A 24169-nucleotide genomic window follows, 5' to 3' on the forward strand; every position below is an offset into this window, starting at 1 on the left:
TATCATTTCTGAGGATGTGAGGGGTCCCACTAGGTTCAGAGAAACTACTTTTGCTTAAAGCTAACCAGGACCTGCGGTTTGTTGGATATGCTCTCCCTGGTCACACCTGCTCATGTAAGAACGTAGCAGTGGGATTTGCAAGGCATTTAAATCAGGGCTGGGCTGAAATAAGTGCTAAATACCTGCAGCTCAGGTATGTTTCTGAGGCATGATTAATTTGCCTTTGTGAAGCACTGAGAGTACCTTGACCTGAAGGGAGGCTAGCATGCAGCATAGTGATGGTTATTGTTGTTGTTCTCTTGTGGAAGAGTTGGAAGATGAGGAAAGTCTCTTGCTCTCCTGTGTTGCACTATGCCAAAGAACTGTCCAAATGCAGAAATTAACCTGATCATACCTGCTTTGTCTTTAGTTATGCAAAGCTACGACTGAAGTAGCAGGTTTAGAGATTTTTGTCCAAATTGAGATTGTCACATATGTTTAAAGCTCCTGTCTTTGCCATGTCTTGAGCTGTAATGAGGGTTTTTTCCCAAAAAATAAATGGCTTTTTAATTTAGGATGGAATTTTATTGCTTTATTCCTTCATTGGCATTTTGTATGTATCTGTTTATGTGTCCTTCTGAATGCATTTAAGATTAAGCAGTGTATAGTCTATGAGTTCTATGAAGTATTTAGGAGTCACTTAAGGAAAAATAAAAGTAAGACAAAGCAATAAAACACTGGCTATCCTTTAAAAATAACAAAACAATCCCATTTCCTTTCCAGCAGCATCGAGCTGATGCTAGAATATGACTGCTCAAACACTGTTGTACTCTGATGCTTTGGTTTTGTCTTTTGTATGGAGCATCGCTATGTGATGACTCATCAGTCTTGGAGCTACCACACCTCTCTCCTACTTCCAGTAAATGATTCCTTGGAGCTTTCTTCAAGGGAAACAGAACTCATATGTGTCAAATACTTGCATAATACATACTAATATGAATAATAACAACAAACCAAAGATAACTTTTTGCACCAACCCAGAGGTTTTGTCATTGCTTTTATGGATGGAGGGGAGGAGACATGAAGATTGAATCCTTTTCAGAAAGGAGTTAAGTCTTATGATTGCCAGCAAATATCTCCAGAATTTTCTTCTAAGAGTCTGATGCCACCCAAATTAAAGAGAATATCATCAATGAGAATCAAAGCTGCTTCCAACTATTGTTTGTGCCTTTCCTCTTCACCTTTTCTTTATTGATTAGGCCTAGAGGTGAAAAAAAAAAAAAAGAAGCGGACGTGCAGCTGGATTTCGGCAGTACACCACAACATTATTGATTTAACAATGGAGAGGGTATACAGTCTGCCTACCTCTTCTTCCACATAAAACACTTATATTAGCTTCAGCAATGCATAATTCTTAGCTCAGGATAGAACATCTATATATAGCCCTTGGATTCAGCTCTCACCTTCCCCTACCTGTGGAGAAACCAGCCCCACCAAGTGTGCCCAGCTTTGCACATCTCTCTTTTTATCATAAGGTGACAATTCCACCAGCCACAGATGTCAACTCAGAAGGAAGAAAAAAAAGAAATCAGAACTGCTGGCTGAAACACTGGTTTCTTCAGGACAATCACACCTAGAACGTGGTCAGACTCCCTTTTCCGACACAAACTGAGTAAATTTTGCAGGATAAAGGCATGCTATTACATAGCCGTTGTGTTGCTGCTTCTGAAGACCTCAGAGACAAAACCTGTACCTGTGGAGGTGAAGCAGAACTCGGCAGGTCGTTCCCCAGGTTCTTTGAGTTCCTTTGCTCTGATTGAAAGGCTAATGCCTACAAAATTAGGTGTTGAATAACCTTTTGGTGGTTTTTTGAATGGTATGTGATTGAGCAGGAAAATGGATGGAAAATTGGATTAGGTTGTTCCCACTTATTTCTCATTCTCCTACTGACCTAGTCTTGGGATAAGTTAACTCCCTCTTCTAATTTATGGTTCCCCAGCCATCTTCCCTAGGTGAGATACTGCAAACCCTTCTTAAAAAGAACAACAAAAGTAACACTTAATTTCCCAGTCTGTGTGAACTTAGTTTCTTCTGATTAAACTGCAAGAACATTCTTTGGGCATTTAAAATTAAGAGGAAAGTTTAATGAGGTGAATATATGTAAAGTGTTAAACAAGAACCGTGACACAATTTTCATTTTTTTTTGTTTATCTTTCAAGAAAGTTGAAAAGGAAAAAATGGCCAAAGCAGAGTCAGCAATCTATTGGCTGTAACAGGATCCCTATAGTAGCTGGACTTCATCCTGATCTTGGTGAAACTGGTGAAAATCTGTCTAATCTGCATTGATTTTAATCACAAAGTTATTATAGAAAAAAACAAAGGCGGTAATCTGTTGCAGTTATATTTTAGCAACTGTATTTATAAGTGCTAGTTTAGTATGTTATACAGAAATATGGACCAGTACTGAGTGTTGCAAAAGTGCTTTCCTGCAGAGATGGTCAACTTGCACCATCTCTTTTCATGGCCAGAGAAGAGTAGTCAAAGCAGCAAAAGGTATAACGGAGTGGTTGGACACCAGGAAAGGAGTTTGACAAGGCTGTCACATCTGTTCAATATTTATAGTGAAATAATAATGTGTATTGCTGTTGATGGTTGCCATAGTGGTATTAACATTGGCAGAAGGAGATGTTGTAATCTCAAGTATGCTGATGACATCCTTATTGCTGAGTCTGTGGTTTCTAGCACTAGTAATGCAAGTGGCTGAAGCTAGTGCGGGCTCAGACACTGTGGATGACAGTTGACAGCAGCATTACTGAATGGAAATGAACAGGTCGAGCAAGTAAAGAAGTTCTTTTCCTTGAGGAAAATGGAGTTTGCCACATTCACCCAGCTGGTTAAAAAAAGTTTTCAATGGCCTATTAAGTATGTAAAATAATCTGATTCATATTATAGTGTGCACAAACAAAAACCTATAACATCTGCTCATTGACATGAAATTCAGCACTGTTAAGAAGAATGGTGCAAAATCTATGCTTTTCCTGAAGCCATTCACCATCTTCCTATCAACTTGGTCTTCAACAGAGCCTGGGTCTTCTGCTGGCACTCCAGATACTGGTGAAACCAGGCTTTGTTTGCAAGTTTTTGTCTCTTATGAGTATTGAATCAAAATAAGCAGAGACTCAAGGCCCAGGCTTTAACCAGAAAAGATAAAGACCAAGATGCACAAATGCAGCTACTGTCAAACTGAGTTAAGTCCATAGGGATGATGACAATCTCAGCCTGAGGAGAGAGTGACAACTGATTGAAAGGAGGTATGGTCTGCTTCCCAAATCTCTGAGTGTTTCCTTCAGAATTACTTGTTCTGTATGTCTGGATTTTCTGACAGGCAGATTGTGAGGGAAGAAACTGAGGTTCGCCAGGGCAAATAGCAACTTGCGTGCATACAGAAAAAATTCCAGCGTAGTATGTTAACAATAAATTTATTGAGAAGTCTTTGTGGTTGAAAACTACTGGTGAAGTGTTATATTTCAATACCTATTTCTTCATATTTTTGGATAAAACACGTAGAAATGTAAGTTGATGAGTTTATTCATATTGTAGAGTACAGAAGGCCTGTTAATGGTTCATGCTGCTTTGTACAATGTGTTGTACAAATGTACAATGCCAGTTTATAATCATAGCAATTGTATGACAGAGAATATATCTTTGAATATGTACCTATTCATATACAGAAAAGAAAAAATAAGGAAGTGAGAGAATAATTGAGAGAGTATTTAACATTTATTCTAAATAGATTTATTCTGCATTCTCATAAAGGGGAAGTTTAAAGGTGTTTAAAGCTAGGTTTCTTTTGCAGCGATCTAGTTAATTTAGAGTCTATTGGGACATTTTAAAAAAGTTTATGCTTGTCTTGTGTTCATGAATGACCTTCTTGGACTTCTTTCACCGTTATTGCAAGGATTGTTCATCATTTTCTTCTTCCTCTTTCCCATGTTAGAAATGAGGCTATTATTGGCCAGAAGTATTATGCATATGGTCTCTTAGTGATACAATTTAAAAAACCACGGTGCAAAAACTAAAGTTGGATTCAGTAGACAAGCATAATTTCTTTGATATTACATGATACTATACATGCTAGCTGTTCTTAAGAAGATGCCTATGCGATTACACCGAGAAATTGGTCAATATATCAGCACTAGTTTACTCTTGCATATTACAGGGAACAATTGTGCTGAAGACCCCATTGCAAAGTTTTCAGTGTAAGCTGGTTAGTTCCTAGTTTAGACTGAAGTCGGTGGCGGCTTGTGTTTCCTGTTATTCTTACTCAAATTAATGAGAGCAGAGCCTGGCTGCACAGAACTTCATACAGTCATACTGTTGGTGCTATAACAAACATGAAGGCAGAAGCAGACATACCTCCAGATTACATTTTAGATTATTCTTATTAATACGATTCCTTTTTGGTTATGAATTTATACACAATGAATTTTATGTGAATTTATATACAATTTATATACAGTTCAGGGTAAGGTAAGAACTGCTTTCTTTATTTTGAAAGAAACAGATCTAAAAAGAGGGTGCTTTTTTTAACTGTAAAGAGACTTACTATTTGCCTAGATAGACTTGATTCTCTGACAGGTGAATAATTGCCTTCATGTTTACACGTCTGGAGTACAAACTAAGTCTAAGGACTCTAATTCTGGTGTGGCTGGAATTGCTTCTGTGTCTGCACAACCCACCTTGCAGCTTGTATATCAGCTCCTAACTTCCTGTGAATTACAGCCTGCCATATCAAGGAAAATTAAAACCTGTGCCTGTTTCCCTTGGAATACCAGACTGTAAACTATGGAGATTCAGCAGATACTTCGTGAGCAGCTGAATGTTTTTTGCAGCATGGCACACACCTCCAAGAGAGGAGACACTTGACAGTAGGAAACTCAGCAGCCATTCCAAGGTCAATCATAAAGAGAAGCTCTTGGAAATGTTTGTGTAAATGATGATAATGAAAAAGTGAAAGGGAAAAATAAACACTTTGTGCTCAGGTAAATGTAACCCACATTTCTAGATTCATTGCTTATTTTGTTTTAAACTTCTTCAATTTATTTCTTCCCTTCTTGTTTTATATTTTATTGAGTTTTGCACTGTTGCAACAGATAAATGTAAATAGTGTTATGGTCAGATCCCATTTTGCGTGAATCGCCATAATAGCTTCATGTAGCTGAAACCTGTGAGGACTTACTTACATTTCTCTCTCTTAAAGTTACTGCAAAAACTACAGTGGTTGACTACAGGCTTGAAGCGTCCCGTTTGTACTCACTCCCATAGCCATCCAGAGACAGCTGTATTGGCACAACTGCTGAGAGGGCAAACTGTGACATTAGAGGTGGGGACAAGCAGCCAGTGGCAAGAGGAGATGCCATTTCTTAATCTACCTTCATTGCTAAAGCAAGGCTGTTGTGGAAGAACAGAAATCAACAGTCTTTTCAGGGTATGAATTGATTACACATCCACATGTGTAGACACAGCCACATGCAATCATCTGAACTGGTATCAGGATGCGACAGTACCTGCCCAAAATCCATGCCAGTTGTACAAGTTCTGAACAGACCAAGAGGCTTATTCCAGGCTCAGACACAACCCTCCTGATTATACTTCTGAATACAATGTTTACTTTTGCAATGTGATATGCGATCTAGTGAAGTTTGTGAGCTCAGCCTCAGTGCTAGGCATCCTTCTGCAAGCTCCCCTGGAAATTTCTTTATCCTAGAACTGTTGTATTCAAAGAAAAAAGCACGTTATGCGGAAGACAGTGGTGGTGTAGCTGCTGGCTCATGACTGTAGAAGAGATCAAGATAGCCAAAGAGTTTGTAAATCAACATATGAAATCCATTTCTTTGATTGAGCTCTACTAGGGTCATTCTGCCAGGAGCCATACTGCATGCAAAACCATAAATAAATACAAAAGTCCCTGCAACACAGAGGAAACACAGGGAAAGAGATAGTGAGATTTTTCCTGTGTTATAAGAGCAGGTGTATAGATAGATGTACAGGTACCAAAGGGATGACCATGATTTTAGCTAGGTACATTACTTTCATAGTTATTTATTTCATTTCAAAGTACAACTCTTCATTAAGAAATATTACTTTATTGTACTAATTCTTACAAAATTTCCTTTTTCCAGAGAACTTTGGGAATCACCTTCTAAAATCCTTCTGAAATAGCCCAAGTAGGCTCCATATTTTGAATAGTTTTACTGTATGTTTCTGATTTAGATTTATCTGTGATTTAGATATATAGATAGATTTGCAGAGCAAAAGCTCTTCAAACAAATGGCAAAACAGAGTAGGTCAAGTCTAATACTACATGAAGCACTACAAGTACTTCAGTCCTACTACTAATAAACTGAATTAGAAATCTAGCTCTTGTTTAACAGGGAGAAGATATGGGTTTAGTATGCCAGTTCTGTGGAAATATTTGTATGAATGCGGTGAAATCAGAAAAAGTGTATTTAAAACATCATGGGAAGTAATTTTATGTGCAAGGAGTAATGAATTTATAAAATTAAATGGACTTGTAACTAAGAAGCAAGAGATGGGTTGCTTTGGAGGTTTGGTCTTGCAAATGTCCTTTTTAGATAAGAAAATAAAGCATATTGTGAGATTTGTAGTAATTTGTTAGATTTAGTACTGTATTGAAGATTTATTGTATTTTCAGTGAAGTAAGACAAAATGATCCTCTGCAGTATGGGCTGGAATAGAGAAAATGATAAGGAAATAATTGATTCTTCATAAGTAGACAAATGAGTGTGTTCATATTTTGTGTGTTCATTACTTACAACATTTACACATTTATGAATAAGTATGGCAGATCTGTTCACACGCATTGATTAGCTGCATGTTCACTCAGTAACTCTTTCTGTCATACTTACCTGTACTGTACTTTTGTCTGTCACATAAATAACGACATAAATGTTAATACTCTCCCCCTGGGGAGTGAGTTTAGGGTCTGTGATAGGCACCAGGCGGATAGCACCGTAAGCGGGTGTCTTTTGCATGTGCACAGAAGAAAGATGGCATGGAGAGTCCACCCTACTGCTTCAAGACTGCCAGGCTCCCTTGTGCTATATTCTGTTAATTGTTCTGATGACTATGGGAGCTACCTATGCAAAACCAAAGGGTTAATCAAATTTTGCTTTGCCTCCTGGACTGCAAATGTGCACAATGTCCAACAGATCACAGATGAACTGTTGCCTATTCTCACGTGTCTTTACTCACATGAGTAAACCTTTTTCATGTGAGGATTTCCTGATGTTTTAAGACTGTTTACTGAGTTACTGGATTTTCATGTGTCTCAGTTATAAGTCTCTAACATGAGTTGATGTTTTTTGACTTCACAACCCCATCACTTCTTGTGATGTAAGAAGTGCTGGAAAGTTGATGAATGTCAGTATTTGCCAGGGCTGCTCCATGAGGGAAGACAAGCCAGAGCTGAGGGGACCCCAGCATAGGCAGCGCCCTTGCCAACAGGCACCATCCCACCATCCTCAAGCAGGGCTGAGCTGTTCAGCAGTCTTAGACAAGTAGAGGCAACGTGTCAGCTCTGGGGTCCTGCCAGGAGCAGCTGGAGACAGGGCTGGACAACATGAACCTGAGGTCCACCTAGGGGACAGGACCACAGGGTAGATATGAGGTCCATGCAGGAAGAGCAGCCAGTAAGTCAGGACAGCAGGAGACAGGGCTGAACACAGACGTAGCTATGGCGCAGCTCAAGCAGGAGCCAAGTGCCCAGGGCTGAGCTTTAGTGGAGCTTCCTGGCCCCATGGGCATAGGGTGCATGGGTGGATGTCCCAGAGGAAGCTGGTTAGGATAAGTAAAGCCTACTGGCGCACTCAAGGCTCTGATGATATTGTCACCTAGGCATGTGCACTAAAAAAAAAGGTTTTGTGGATCCTGCTGAAAAAAGCTCACCTTGCTGCAGATGGGGTTTTGGTTTTTTTGGGAGAAAGTTTGTGCTGCGAAGAATTGTTTATGGATATGCTGTCTAGATAGCTGTACTCTGATAAGCTGTGAGTATTACTGAAAATAGTGAAATTTTGCTATGGATCAAGTCTGTGAATAACAGCAGAAGCATTTGCATGCATACTCATGACACCTGAATAGATAGCATTTCCTTCTCTGTGTCTGTTCTTAACGCACTCTGAACCAAGCTAATAGCAAACCTCCCAGTGCCTTGAGCATTACAAGAGCGAGCCTTAAGGGGACTGCTGCACTTGGCACATCATCTCTAAAGACATTTATATTGGAAGAATCTGTAGAATTATATTTTTGTATTAGACACTTGATTTAGTGCTGCTATCATTTTTCCTGAAGAGAACAATTTTATTCTTTCACAATCAAAGTCATCAGTTTAAGTTCATCTAAAAAAACAGACATTAGCATATTCATTACCAGGGTGATTTAACTATATCTTAGAGCACTGTAGTAAATTAGATTCACATCTCAAGGATTTTACTTTCCTACTTAGCAACATTTGTAATTGCAAAACTTTCCTCAGCAATGGCTATAGTTGGCCCAAGAAACTTATTATTTAAAACCTTTGTTAAAAAACAGCATTACTATTTTTTATGGTGTTATGGTGCCTTTTAGCAGAAGCCCTGAAAATAATCACTACCCTTGTATTCTATGTAAATGGAGAACATTAAATGGTCTCCACACCACAGAATGTGAAATATAGCAAAGGCAGACATTGAGTAATTGCACTACGTAATACAGTGTTTTTGTAAGACCCAGTGTTTTGGAATATTCTTGTTATAAGGTAAGGTCTTTTCTCCTGCAGGGAACTCTTGACTTGCTGCAATCTGTTTTATGGTTGTCCTCTTTGCACTCCACCACCCCTTCTTCCCCAAAATACCTACTGTCTCTTACAGTGAACTGGACTGGGCCAGTGACTCGAAGGTCCATTTCCAGGCAGCACTTCAGCTGAATTTTTAAAGTATCTAATTAATTTTAATGGAAGCTGTGTGTTTCAATCCCCTGGACTACTCTGATAATCTCAGCTGCACTAGTGGTGCTGATGATACAATTTTCTGCTGAATCAGAATGTAATGGAAATCCATGCGTGGTGTTAGGGGAAGTCCTGTTTGCAGAAGAGCATAAAGCTGAGTCCTACTAGCTCGCATTCATCACTTCCACAAGCAGAAAGGGAAGGAAGCGTAATTTGTTGAGAAGATTGGGTTAAAATATATGGGTGTCAGCTCCAGGGTCTTAAAAACTGTAACGTGTACATTTACTTCTTGTCTGCAGCTTCATCTGGGCAATGGTAGTCACTTCTAGCTGTGAATGGCTAAGAGGTGTCATGGAGGGTTGTCTTTCTCAAGGAAACAAATGCTAAGCCGTAATGCAGCTGTTGCACAACAGCTGGGAATGAGATGATCTCTGCAAAGCATTTTGTTTTCCTTCTGGGACAAAAGATGTTATTATAAGTGTAAGATATTATTATGAAAATTACATCCATTTTATGTCAATGTCACTGTATTACTGGAAATCAATATCCACATACTTCAGTAACTTCTGTTTGTGTGTGACAATTTATTAAGGATAAATAAAGAAGTGTCCCTTCAGACCTCGAGAACTACAACCTTTAACCTAGTGGAGTATACTGCAGATTTGTTCTTTTTCTTCTCCCTACAATGCGCAAGGAACTGTGAGATTAAAAAAGGTTGGCCCCCGTTAAGAACTAACACATTCTGGAGGGGATGTCTTTTCAAAGCACTTTCTCTGAGGGGAAAAAAAAAAAAAAAAGCTGTTTAAATATTGCATTTATAACATTTAAAATGATATTTCATCATTTCTCTCCCAGAGAATGATAGCGATACTATAGCAAGTGACAGAAATAACCTTTTAATAAAAGTGAATTTTTATAGTAGGACTGGATGGCTCAGGATATTAGTAATGGAACATAGAACCTCTCCCTTCTAGCTCATCCGTTCATGTCCATCCCTGCCTGGTAAAGACCCAAAATTATTATCATCAGATGGCTGCTTGGGGGCTCAGAGGAAACGAGTTGGTGGTCTTGGTCCAGTCACTGGCACTAATTGCCATCCTTGCTGATAGTCTTGTTAGACAGGCATGGAAGCAGCCCTGCCTTAATGAACTGTTATACAGGTTTGCTATTATACCCCTACATTCAAGCACCTGAATGCTTTACAGATACTAGTCATATTGTCCTCACAACACCGTTAGTCAGCAGGGACATATTTACCCCTGCCTGCAGATGGAGGAGCCGAGATATAGAGCAGCTGTATTTGGTCATGCGGGAAGTTGGAGAAAAAGGTGAGCACTAGGTCCTGCTCTCCTGCTTCAACCCTAACTGCAATGCCATCTCCCTGGTTCGTCTGAGGGATAGCAAAGGTTCCACCAGACAAGGGCTGGTGCATAACGGAGAATGGGCACTGCAGCCTACTGTATGCCCGTGTAATATTTGCTCAACAAATATTTCTAAGCATTTGTACTAGTGCACGGGAAAGGTGCTGGTGCAGAGAAAGGTTGCAGGGGCCTGTTACTACAGGAGATGTATTTCGAATAACATGGAGAACAAACTTGCCCACTTCTAAGAACAATAGACCTGCAGCCTGTATTTTTGTGAATCAGATGGTTTGTGACTGATGAGGCTTTTTTCCCAGTTTGGCATAATAAGCAATTTACTTCCTCACTGATACGGTTATTGTCACAGCTTTTGCACTAGTGTTTGATAGCATTGATTAGTTTGTGCTATGCTAATTTTTAGCACAAGGAGGGAATTGATTTACTTCAAGCTTAGTATATTTTAGCACTGAAGTGGAAATAATTCCATTGAAAATATGGAAAATGAGCAGTCACCTTAACAATTGAATAAATGACTTGACATTTGTGGGGCTAAAGTATTCGATAGATAAGAAGATTTTCATATTAAAAATAAATCATTGGCCTACCTATTATTTAGCTAGACTTGGAATCATGAATAAAGGGTCTTCCACAGAAAGAGAGAGAAGAATATTGATTGTGCCTCCATATTAAAAAAAATTAAATGGGTGGCATTTCCTAGTTCCTTATGGGAAAAAGTCAGTGCATTTAGGTTATGGTCAGAATAACTCAATAATTTCTAAAGCAGTTCTTCTATCAAGAGGTCATAGATGATGTGATTTCCTGTGTCTTCTGCAGATACTGAGTACAAATTCTCTAATAGGGATTCCTTGTTATGAATTATTCACAACTCACAAGTGTGTTCCGTATTCAGCTATGTTAAAAGGAATCAAAGCATATTCTGCATCAAAGAACTTGCACGAGACAGGAGGGAAATAACAGAAGAGTGGAATCTGTCTGGGGAAAGAAGAAAAAAGGTTACAGCAATAAAACTCTGCTAGCAAAGGCTGCTGTTACGTCTAGTGGAACAAAACATATTGTGAAATAAACACTACATTACCATTCTTATAAAATTGAGCACACAAAATACTCTAAAAACATCTGAAGAAGGTTGCCTGTCCAGTATGAATTTGTTTCATGTTTTACGATTGCTTTGCTAGTTAATACTTTTGTCCGCAGGGCCCTACCTCACACAGGGCAATAGGAAGGAGTGAGGCTGTTGTCTGGCTCCAATTTATCTATTCACATCAACACAGAAGAAAATGAAACAGGGATGAGAACCATGACTCTAGTCTCAGCTCCATCCACTGCATTAGGTCATATACTCTGAAACTGGGGGTCATGTCTCCTCTTATGTGACTGGGGGATTATATGCATGATCCTCACTTTCTGGGTATGCAGAATAAGCCCCCTGATTTGAAGGAACATTCAGCATTTCTAATTGAACCCAAAGTCAAAGGGAACTTTCTTATGAACAGATAGAGTGCTTTTGAGGTATTTCTTACTCTGAAGAATTAGGCCCCAAGTTTTTCAAACTGGGTACCCAAAATTACTTTATGTCTTGCTTTCAACCTCTGTGCGCATTCCCTATCTATAACATGCAAATCAGCACACTCCCTCACCCCACAGGGATTTTGTGAAGATAAATTCATCTGTGTTTGTAAATCCCAAAGAGGATACTGTAGAAGCATTGTACAAGAAGCTCAGAAGGAAATTAATAATAGTGTATTCAGTGCTGGGTTTGAATGGTTTATAGTAAATAATATAAGAAGTCACAGACTGAATGATGAGAATAAAAGAAATAATGAACAGCCACACATTCAGCACATTGAATGAGACCTGGTTCCTGTGGAAATAAGTATGTTATCTTGTAATTAATATCTATCATAAGGTATTCCTATAAAGGAGACAGATTGAATTTACAGAGGAACCCTTTGTTGTTGCCTTTTCAGTCATGATCTTATGCCCTGAACATGCTTTTGACATAAGGGGTTTTGGACTGGGAAGTTCTGAGATACACTTTTCTAATTTTCTACACATCACAATAATAATGGCAACAACAAGAATGCAGAATAGCTCCTTATATGTTCCCAACAGTTTCCTGTCCAGTTAGAATAGATTTGCTGCAGCTTTAAGTTTCTTTTCAAGTCTTTTTTGGTGTAATAACAGTAGTTAAAACCCAAGATGTCTGCTGTATTTCCCCTTTTGCTACACCAGGGCCATGTCCGCGCAGCATGTTCCAAGCCTGGGCTCTCTCAGCCCTGCAGCACCCAAGGTCCCTGTGCAGCATCCCTTCCTAGAGCCTCGTCACTGGGGGGGCAAAAATGCAGCTCTCCCAGATATGAGTTCCGCAATGTGAGCAAGATAGCTGTGATCTTGTCTGTGGGCTCAGGGTCCTGTGAAGGTTTACCCATTGTAGTCATAAAGCTCATTGTCCTATCTGAGTGCAATTGTTGCAAATAGCTTCCTGTTGGTGTAGCAGTAGTCAAAAGGCAAATCAGGGGAGAGGTCTGTGCTTCTCAGGGGTCTAAAGAGTCAGCTGCATGGAGAGTGTTGAGGGCCCATTGTAGCCAGTTTACAGTTTGTAGTCTTGGGGAACTGGAGGAGAAAATGGCACTTCTCACACTGGGCACTGAATTACCTCTGCTCTATCAGCTAGTTTAACTTCCTGTGCTCCTGTTGCAGTCAGTGTTGAAAGAGTAGCAGGAGCCTATGTTGATTGATATGAACATGTCCCTAAACTTCTGCAATTTACATAATGATCTGGCGGTGTTTTCTTCAAATGGTCTTGTTTTAGTGTAGCATTGAAAAAAAATCATGGTGTCTCCTCAGTATTGGAGGTGGACATTTCTTTAACTGAAGGTTAATCTTTGAATGTCATTGCAGCTGCTTGATGGTGCCCTCTGACAGGAAAAAAACTCTCATGCAGCCAGTCTAACTGGATTGTCTGAAGTTGCAGACTGTTTCCAGACCAGGTGAAACACATATTACAAGTTTCTGGGCAAAAATTTCTGGAGTAGAAACGAAAGATAAACCAGTTGTGGGGTTTGTCTAATATTGTCTGCTGGTGGTTTTTGCTAGTTTTCTCTGTTCGCTGTTCCACCACCTCTTCCACTCTTCCTCTCAAGGTCCATTTGGTGATATAAGAGGTAGAGCAAATTCACCACAAGGAATGCAGGAATAATTTCATTTGACATATAAAATGGACTGATTTTCAGAAAGTGCTGAACATCTACCCTTTTAAATTTGGGCTCCTTCCAAATGTTAAGTAGCCAGAATTACTAGTCACTTTGAAAAATTAGACTTAAAATACTAGTATCATTAAGGCTATGGCAGATGAGTAATCCAACTGCGATTTTTTAAACACTGGACATAAACTAATACAAATGTAGTAAAATGTCTTCAGAATGCAGATAAATCATTTTGCAATATGCAATGTGTCTCCTCTCAGATATGTGAGAACATGTTGTTTATCCTGTCAAGTTTGGTAATGTTCATATTAAAGGATGTCCAGTTTCTTCTTTTGCATGATAAATTCCTAAGAATATAAGAAGATATGAGTCAATGTAATCTTGCCCTAGGAATATGAACAGCAACATCACTACATATAGGAAAAAGTAGTTCATCCTGAACTGGAAAAGAAGAAGTGGTACACGGTGGTACCTAGCATCAAGAAGGACATAAAGAAGATATAGTGCAACCAGCCCCTAACAGGGCCAAACCTTATCAATGAAGTGATACATGACTTAACATCAATCTAGTAAGGATTATAAGGAGAAAGATAAAGCATAAAAATATTTTTACTTTCATTTCAATGTTTTCTAGAGTGCCACTTGGAAGAGAACGTGCAAAATATATTTTGGATCAAAGGAACCGGGTACTCAAATTGAATTGGGTACCAGTTCACACCTCCAGCATGGCACAGAGACTACGGGAATACTGTGCTCAGTTTCAGACACCTGTCAAAAGGATATGGGGTAAAGGGCAAAGTACAGCATAGGGCAACAAAATTCACACACGTTTCTTAATTATTTCATAGGATTTCTGGCAAAAAAGGAACACCTTAAAATATATACAGTTCTCAGGGTATTAATTATCTTAGAAGTGTTTGAGTTATACTTGAGTTGAAGAAGGAGGAATACCACTCTAAAATGAGAGTCTTTCAAGGACCTGGTGTTACACGGAGAATAAATGATATACATTGAATAATACAGCTGTAACTTGAATCACCACAGTGTTGTAGAACAGCTATAGGACTGTAGAACAATTGTAACAATACCCAGAGAGGTAATAGAAAGTTGCTGCATTGACTTTCTACTTTTTTGTATTAGCCAATTTGTTGTATTTTTATGATCTCTTTACTTTTTCAGAAATCATATGTTGAATAAAGTGATCTGCCTTAAACAGGGTACAATCAGTTTTAGGTGAGGAGAAAGGGCCTGTATGGAGCCAATGCTAATCCAGAGAAGAGAATACTTTGATAGCAGGTGATTATTCACCTCTTGCTCTCTGAGTAGTCCAATCATTAAAAAAAAAGTTTTCACATTTTAGTTTCACTGGTTACAGACCTAATGCCCCTCTCTTGGGTCACATAATGAGAATTAGAGGCATATTTCTTACCGCAGTGTTGAGAGACCATTTTCTGGCAGCTAATTAATGTTCCATCTTTACCTAGACTCAAAGGAATTTCAGTCTTCTTATTACTTAAAGAATTTTTTTTTTAATGAGGGAAGCCTTTTTCAAGGGGAAGTTATATCCTTGATATTTTAGGTATTATTGTTTCTTCTAGTAGTATTTCAGATTTCTTTAGAATCCAGAGAAGCTTGTTTATGATGTAAAATATTTTTAATTACATTTCTGAATCTCTGTGATTCTTCTAATTCTTTACATCAAAATACACAGCAAAATTTTTTGTGTATTTTTCGGAAAATCACTTCTATTTCAGCAGTAGCAGGCCAGTTGCTGGGAAAAAAAAAGAGGAAAAAAGGAGAAAATCCGCGTAGCAATAGAAAGAGTCTGAATTAGTTGAGTTGGAGAATAAAATAGAGCTGGATAAGACTGTGTGTGACCCTTTATATAAAACCCAAGTGACATCAGCAGGACCTGGGAGGAGGATAGCCTTTAACTTTAGGTGACTTGGTTTTATTTAAAACACATAGATTTTTTTTCACCTCAGAGTAAAAATAGTTGCTATATCTTTGTGCTTGCCTTTTGGGGATGGGGAAAAGAAAAGCCATGCCAAGGCATAGTAATAGACTACAGAAGCAGTAGAGAACAGAGTTTGCTTCCACATGCTTTATGCCTCTTTTGGTCTGCTTGCTTAGGAGAACATGCTCACAAAGCGAAAAACGGTGGGCTAGAGAAATCTATGGCATTGAAGTGAAAAACACCCGTGGGAAGACCTGGAATGGCTTGCAATGGGACAGTGGAGTAGCAGGAACTCTAAGGGCCAAAATTTGAGAAAGGCAGAGTCTCCTGACCTGGAGGAACTCCTGAACTCAGTAGGGTCTATGAGCTCCTGCTTTTTTGGAAGTAGGGTGGTCTCAATCCAGCGATAAGCACTACTTTTCCTCTTGGCAAAGTACTATCAGAGTGTCTCACTGAGTTTGTATCAGCATGCTTAACTTCTCATTTGGGAAAAAAAAAATACCATTTGGCACAGAACCCATAATTGTTGCCATTTTCTCAACTAGGAAATTGAGTCCTTCAGTGCCTTTTTATGAAGATGAGGCTGTAACCATCAGCTTCTTTGGATATGACTGCTTAGAGGAGCAGTCATTCTTCAAGGCATTTTGATAACGCTACTCTCCTTTCAGGTAACTGATGTCACCTGAGCAGGGGGCTTGGACCAGATGACCTGCAGAAATCTCTTCCAACCTCAACCATTGGGTTGTGTGATTCTGTGGTTATGAAAATGGTAAAAATTGTGGCAGCACACCCTCACTAAGGGTGATGTGCAAATACACATGTGCACATACAGATGTGCAAATCAGGGGGCCCTGAGCCCTAAACTAGGTCTCGACAATAGCATATTTTATGCCTTTGGGAAAGTTATTTTGCACCTTTCTTGCATTAAACCATACCAACAGTCGTGGATATTTTTACAGGACTAGCCCCACCACTCTGTTGTGTGGATTAATTAGCTAATATTTCTTCAGTGATTTGCATATATAAATGCTATATAAATGCTAAATAGTTATTAACTCTGCAACTTGCTGTTAGTGCTCACATCACCATGGTAAGCACTACTTTCTTTCCCAGTGTATAAAAGCTAATAGGCTTTGCCCAAGGACAGACCTTGCCACCACTGCAAGGCAGCAACTGACAGTCAGCATTGTTTTCAGTAGTCTTCGAGGGGTTTGCATCAAATTATTCTTAAAGAAGAAAATCCTGTCTAACACCAGCATTTAATCTAAAATTTACAGTAAACTTTTTTAGTCTGATCTCTGCTTTCCAAATAGGAAGGGTTTTCTTCCTGTATTCTTATTTTCCAGCTCATCAATATAACTGAATATATAAAATGACATACCATGTTTTGTGTTATTTGGTTTTTTTAACAATAATTGTGGAATCCACCTTGTGGTATGTGTCAACATACCATCCACGTGATGCTTGGACCATCTTCTCAGCTATGGGTTATCTGAAGTGGTGCACACAGCTCCAACTTACCTGTTTTTCCCTATCAGTCACTGTGAAAACCAGCAGCTTAGAAGCAGCAGATCTCTAAAACTTGCCACATTTAGAGGGAAAAGACCTGAGTGAAAACAAATGGTTTATGTTTTCAGCCAGAAATAAATAAGGCATGGACTATGGCTCTCTCATCTACGAGTGAGTTTTATTAAAGAGTTAGAGCAAGCTCTAGTTTACAAGATATTCAGAACCATATGTATGCATTAATTAAAGGAATGTGGAGGAGGAGGAGGGGATCTGAGAAAATAACAAAGCAGCAGTGTATGCGTGCAATGATTTTTCATTCTGTTTCGCTTCAGCTCTGCCCCTGCAACAGAGGATCTAATCAATCTGCCGGCTATTAAGTTTGTTAATTGATAATGCATACTAATTAGGCTGTGCGCAGTTACTTAAGAGACTTTGCTAAGGTGATTGTAGGCACAAGTCCAAATGGAGTTTAAAGTATTCTGTGTGAGGTTAAAACCCATCAACCAGAATAGATGGATTTTATATTATAACAGAAGGCACAACATACCCATAAGTATTTAATGTATTGCACAGTTATCCATTGTTACATATCCTAAGTCTACCAAACAATTAAAAATATAAAAACAGCCTCTAAACAATGTAACTCAATAAGGTATGTGTGTGAATATGTGTCAATAGTAGAGGCAGAGGGAAACTGCAATTTGGTCTTAAAATAAATATTCATATTAATTTTCACACTTATGTCTAGGAACAATAGTATGTAGCTCTGCTGCAAGGGAGGAGCAAACACAATGCGAACGCAGCCTAATCTAGCTTTATGAACACTTTGACAATAAGCCACATAAAAATGACATGCCTTTCTGCTGCCATCCAGTCGGGCAATAAACCAGTAGTAGCAGAGCAGCATCGAAAGCATATCAACTAGCAATTTGTAATATAGAGATAAAGTCAGAGCTATTATTTATATAGTTACTATGTTATTACAAACCTAAGAATTTCCTTTCCATTTCTAGTGGCTCTATCTGTGTTACAGTTTGAGGTGCTCCTGACCTTAAGGAAGTCATTTCTTATATATTAATATTCTTGGTCTTTTTCCCCCCTTCTTCTTTTCTATGCATCATATAAAATGAAAGTTCTTTGCAATATAAATTTGGAGCTGGCAGGCGTTAGTGATGGAGGTAGTGGGCATTTAATTAGTGAATAAATTGTATTCTTATGGTGTGACCATTGGACCTAAAATCCAAGCTGTAGTGCTTTATTTTAACTATATGAAAATGACTGGGTGCCACAATTTAGTATGCAGAAAACTATTTTTAAGCACTGAGTAGTTAGAAACCAAAAGAAAAAAACAGCTAAAGAGAGAGTAGATTTCATATCTCACAGCCTTGTTGAAGAAAAATCCTTGCAACAAAATATGTCGTACTGAAGGAAGAATTATTCCAGTGAAGATTTTTTATTGTCTACATGTAGTCGACGGATACATTTGGGGTGATAGCATGTATGTACAAATAAAAAGGTTTTGGTACCCCCAAAGTTGTACAACAGCAGGGGTGTATAGTGTATGTTACAATTAACAGTTTTGTATGTATACATTATGTATACATTATGTTGAGGATTATGAGAAAATTACTTTTTATTTGTTTCACAAAGCCAGTGGCTTGATTTTGTGTGTAGTACAAATCTGGAGAGACGTAAGGACACTCATCTTAGTGACTGAGCAGTGACCCAGAGGGACCATGCATGAAGTAATGCAAAGATGATGTTCACCACGTTGCAGGAGAAACCTGATGATCCTGGTTTTACAAACAAAATACCTGTCAATAGGCTTTGTGACATTAGCAATGCACTGTTCGCACTGAGAGATACAAGTACAACTTGTAACGAACTTTTTTGAAGTTTTCTTCCTCTGAGGGTTCTGTAGGAGCTGTAATACCTCCTATCCCTTCAGCACTTTACTTAACAATCTGTAATGAATGAGTAAATAAGGGGAGATGAGCTTGAAAGGCAATCAAAGTAGCAGGGAATTGTTGGCATGAAAGAGTGATTCTCACTAGACTTTTCTACATCTCAAGGAGGATACAAGGAAGATGATGATTTTACCGGAGAGTTTGATAGCAGAACTGTGGAAATTCTTATGAATATGCCACTGGAGACAACAGGGTCTGAATTTGTCACTCCAAACAGACACTTTTCTGAGGCACTTCCATTGGGTGTTTTGTCACCGTAGGGCCTCCTTCTCCTTGATGGGGAAAGATGGGCACATCCAGAAAGCAGTTCTGACCACGCACGAACAGAATGGTCCTCTGGAGGCTCCTGTTGCTCTATGGACTTCAGCACGTTCCTAGGGAGGATGAGGTTCCTAATGCATTGTTTCCAAAGATCAAGATGTTTCAGGGACAATAGCTTTATCTATCTATCTATATATAGTATAAATATAAAAGAAGTTACACCACTGGTCACTGCTTGTATGGTGACCTCTCATGTCAGCAACAAATATATGTTCTGAAGAAGCCTATCTTACACCAGCAATAAGCTGATCACTGGTAATTATGAAAGAAGCTAGATGAATAACTTTATTGATTAGCTCTGAAGGGGAGCTTAGAGGTACAGCATGGGATCTTATATTTTGATGTGTGGCTGAAACACTAAGGAGAGTTCACTTAGCCATTGAACAGTCTACTTTAAAGGCTGCCCTCTGAACAAAATAAAAGGACAGAGCAGGTTAAATCATGCTATGCCTGTTCAAGAGACCTGCCTGTTCCAGGAATATTGCACCTGCATTATTGAAGAGAGTTCTGCTGTGACGTCTCTCTTTAGTGCACATCAGTGAGATTTTAGCCCATAATGTCAACTAAAACGAAGTGAATAGTAGGAAAAATGTTCCACGAATATTTGCTCAAAGTGGAAAGTGGATTTCAATTAGACCATGTTTGCAATGCTTTCACGTTTGCTTTCCAGGAACACTTGAGTGCTCAAGCTTTATTAGTATGAATAACTCATGAAAAAGTGAATGCAAGCTCAAATATTCACCAAAAGCAGATTTTGAAGAGAAAATTCACTGGAGAAGTGTGTGACTAATTTTGAATAAGAAGTACTTCTGAGAATTTTACAATGTTACTATCTCTTTGTGAGCAGTTTGCAATGAGAAATACAGGTAACATCTGTGGAATAATTTTCAGCAAATAAAATGTTCACTCAGCTCTGATGTAAAAAACCTCTCAGTGTCACTGTCATTTCTGTGAGGATAATATTCATTGTTTCTGGTTTCTTATGAGATTAAATTCTTACCTTGTTGCCTAGGGCATGCTTCAGAGAGGTTCAAGCACCTAGGGCTCCCATGGACTTAAATAAAATTTGAGATTGCTTGGTACCCTCAGGACTGGACCCCTAATCACTAATTCTTGCTAGTTTGTATTTTTCTGCTGTAGTTATTATAGGTTACAGTTTTAGAAAATTGTGCCTACTCTCCCACTTGTGTCATCTTAAAGATTTTTTTCTTGCTGAGCTGGGTGAAATGTACAGCATTTAATTATGTTTTTCATTGTGCATATTTTTTACTTCATGCACTTCCTTACTGTATTCTATAGAATGGTATTTAAGATAAAAAAGGCTGCAGGGGATTTGCTGGATTGTGGTGTCATAACTCGGCATGGGTTAGTGTTTTACTTCAGTGGGACTCCTTAGAGTCAAGGGACTATTTAATACAAGCAATAGTACCATCCTCTGATTTTAATTAGAATACAAATCTTACAGCTAAGGACAGAGAATTTAGAAAGAAGAGCTTCACAAAATAAGTAATATTAATTGTAATCCTAGACTTCCAGGAATCAAACCATATCTGAAAATGAGTTTTCAGAATTCCCCCCTTTCCAGCTTGTTGACTGCTTCCTTTTACTCTTTCAGTCTCTTTCTGAGTCCTCCTGTCCTCTTTCACAAGGGGAGAAGGAACGTTATTGCCATCTCCTACTTCTACTTTTGATGTAGATGGTAAGAGAAGGGGCTGCTAATCTTCCTGCCTATCATGCTCCCGTGGCTATAAACAGAGCCAAAGGAAAAAGAAAAACAAAACAAAACAAAAATAAAAGAGAGAGAAAAATACTTTGTCTTTCACTTAAGACAATATACAAAGAAAAATTATTAACATTGAGCCTTGTGCTCCAGTGTGAACTAAATTATGTGGACTTAAAAATACAAAAATGAAGATGAATGAAACTCTGTCTTGCTTAGCTATCAAATATAAAATAAACATTTGCCTGAAATGATTGCTATTGCTTAATACGTTTTACAAGAAATAAGATACTGTGTTGTACCATTTCTCAGAATATGTAATGCTTTGTTTTTCTTCAGTACTATTTTGCTGATTTCTAAAATATTAAAATAGATCCTTTTTGCCTGTTGAACAGCAATTTCTTTATATAAACAAATGCTTCTAAATACTTTAAGAAAAGAGGTATTAAATTGGTTAAAACACAAACCATTAGTAAGCCTTACAGAAAAATATCTGCAAATGTGAAAACAAGAAGGGAAGAGTACAATGCACATAGTAATTATTGCAATTCATCAAATCATAACATATGTACAAGCATTGAAATTGTATCACCCAAAGAGCAGACTTTTTACATAGCCTGAAAAATTCTTTACCTTGTAATAGTGTGATGTACAAATAACTCATTTTATCTCCCATATGCAACATACATGCATGATCTCTCTAAAGGCTGTGTCCTATTTGCTGTTGAATAGAGTTCGTGTAATTCCTAGATAGACTCTTCCAAGGAGAAAATCAGAAAGCAACTATTCAGATCCCATAATTTAGTATTTTAAAAGGTAATGGAAGTACTAAAACTCATACTTTATGATAAGTTTTGATTAAAATATGTTCAAGTAAGCATGAAATAATGAATAAACTCCAGTCCTGAGACTTTCTGCATACAGCTGTACCCTGTGAAGACTCGCTGATTGTTCAGAGTAACATCTGGAATGAGCCATTCCTTAGGAAACGGGATTTAAATGGGATCTCCTTTATCAAAGGATTATTAACTTTTGAGAGCAGTGTCCACCTAAAACTGAAACAAAATTGACCTCTAATTTACATTTTCATGCTTTTCATCTTGTTTCTTTAAATGATGTTTGGAAAATATCTTCTTCCAGTAAATATACCGATCTTCATCCTTTCGATTTAAACACAAGTTCATCACTGATGAACTTCATGAAAAGGAGCAGGATAGGTAAAAGCATACATAGTAATTCTGGATAAGGTCACTCAGGTATGAATTTTTAAATTGAACATGTGCCACACAGTGTATTTTATATGCCGAAGTGTAAGTCTCACAATTCCAGCTCCCAGGTCAGGCGAACCAGAGAACTGCATTTCCCGTGTCTCTCACTTAAACCTGAAGTGAGGTAAAATGGAATTGAAGACTTTGCTTTCTATTTTGCTGTTCATTAATAGCTTCACTTTACCTCTTGCTTTTATGCTTTTGTATAGGAAGTCACTGGCTTCAGTAGGGTTTCTCTTGATTCATACCAGTATAAGTAAAAACTCATATTGGCTCTTTTCTCTCACTGAAGATGTTGCCCATGAGATGTGTCAGAATAATGACTCAGGAAAATGAAGTCATAGACTAGACAAGGCTCCCAGAGAACGAGCGGCCTTGCACACTTCACTGGTCCCCGCATCAGTGTGCGCCGATCCTGCTGTGACGAGGATTACCTGGGGAGGTGCCTGACATTCTCTGTGCCCGCTCAATCTGTTCTGTGTGGCAATAGGGGTGATAACTGTGTTGTGGACATTTGTCCTCGAAGAGTACATTTCTCATACCAATAGGCTATTGACTTTCAGTAATTGCAAACTTAGGGAAGATTTTTATTGGTGTGCTGGAGATAAAAGATCTCTTGTCCCAATACCACAGTCTTCCAGAATGATTAAACTGCAACTGTGAAAGAGACAAATTTGGTCCCCTCTTCTCACCTATCTGAACAGGGTATTGGTATCTGCCTACATAATCAAAGAAACAGCATATAGAGATTTATTTCACAGTGGGACTTGTGCCACAAAACTGTAAGGCAGTTTGTTAATGATCATTTGTCAAGTTTTTTGTCATAACTGGATGCTAATAAGGGATATTAAGAATGAGGAAAAAGAAAGTCTGATTAATAGCCTTACCTTTAAACACAATTATATAAAAAATTATAAAAACTTTATAGAGTCCATGGTTTTGAAAGATGAATTTGGCCAGTTACATTCCTTGGTTAAAGTATAACAAAGACATCTGGAATTATAATGTCCTTTGCACAGTGGATGTCATATTACGTTTTTTGGTGATTACGTCAATTTAGTATTTCACGTAGTATTAATAATTCCTCATTACATAAAATTATTACTAAACTGGCAATTAAGTGAATGTGAAGGATCCATATGCTGAAGTGTTTGTAACATTTCAATTATGAACTCCACATCAGATGTCTTCCAGTGTACATCAATAACATTAATGAATAATCTTTTTGCCAAAGCCACCCAAATGAGTTCCATTACCTTATTATATTTTCACAGAGCCTTGACTACATCTTCATAAATATTTAGACATTAGCTTCAAGAGGAATCAGGTAGTCTACTTTCTTGCTCTATAGTGAAAACAGGTTTCTTCCTATCCCAATAGTTGTCAAATCTAACCATAAACGTTTCTGCTAATGGCAAATTCTTATTTCAACGTGTCTTCATCCACCAGATTTTATACCTGATATTTTTCTTTACTTTTATAGTTCCTCCTTATTATTTAAACTAGAAAGTCTCCTAAGACAAAGACACTTCCCTTCTCACTGTTCCTCTTCAAAGACAGGTCTTTTCTCCTAAAGTAAACCAAATATTGCTCAGCCAGTAGCCAGGGCAATTTGTGTACTGTGAATCATAATAGTATCTTCTTACTTTCAATCTGTGAACCACATAGATTAATTGTCATCTTTTCTGTAAAAGCATAAATCAAATAATTTTTGAGAGACAAAGAAAATTAAGAAAAGTAATAACTGAATAAAACAGACAAGTACTATGCATACAAAGCTCCCTCCTCACTCTGCTGTGAATTTCTCTACCAAAGACATAAAGAATACTACAGCAAAACAAAGTGTATTAGTAAGA

This window comes from Platalea leucorodia (assembly GCF_965183815.1).
Source record: "Platalea leucorodia genome assembly, chromosome: Z".
Taxonomy (NCBI): domain Eukaryota; kingdom Metazoa; phylum Chordata; class Aves; order Pelecaniformes; family Threskiornithidae; genus Platalea; species Platalea leucorodia.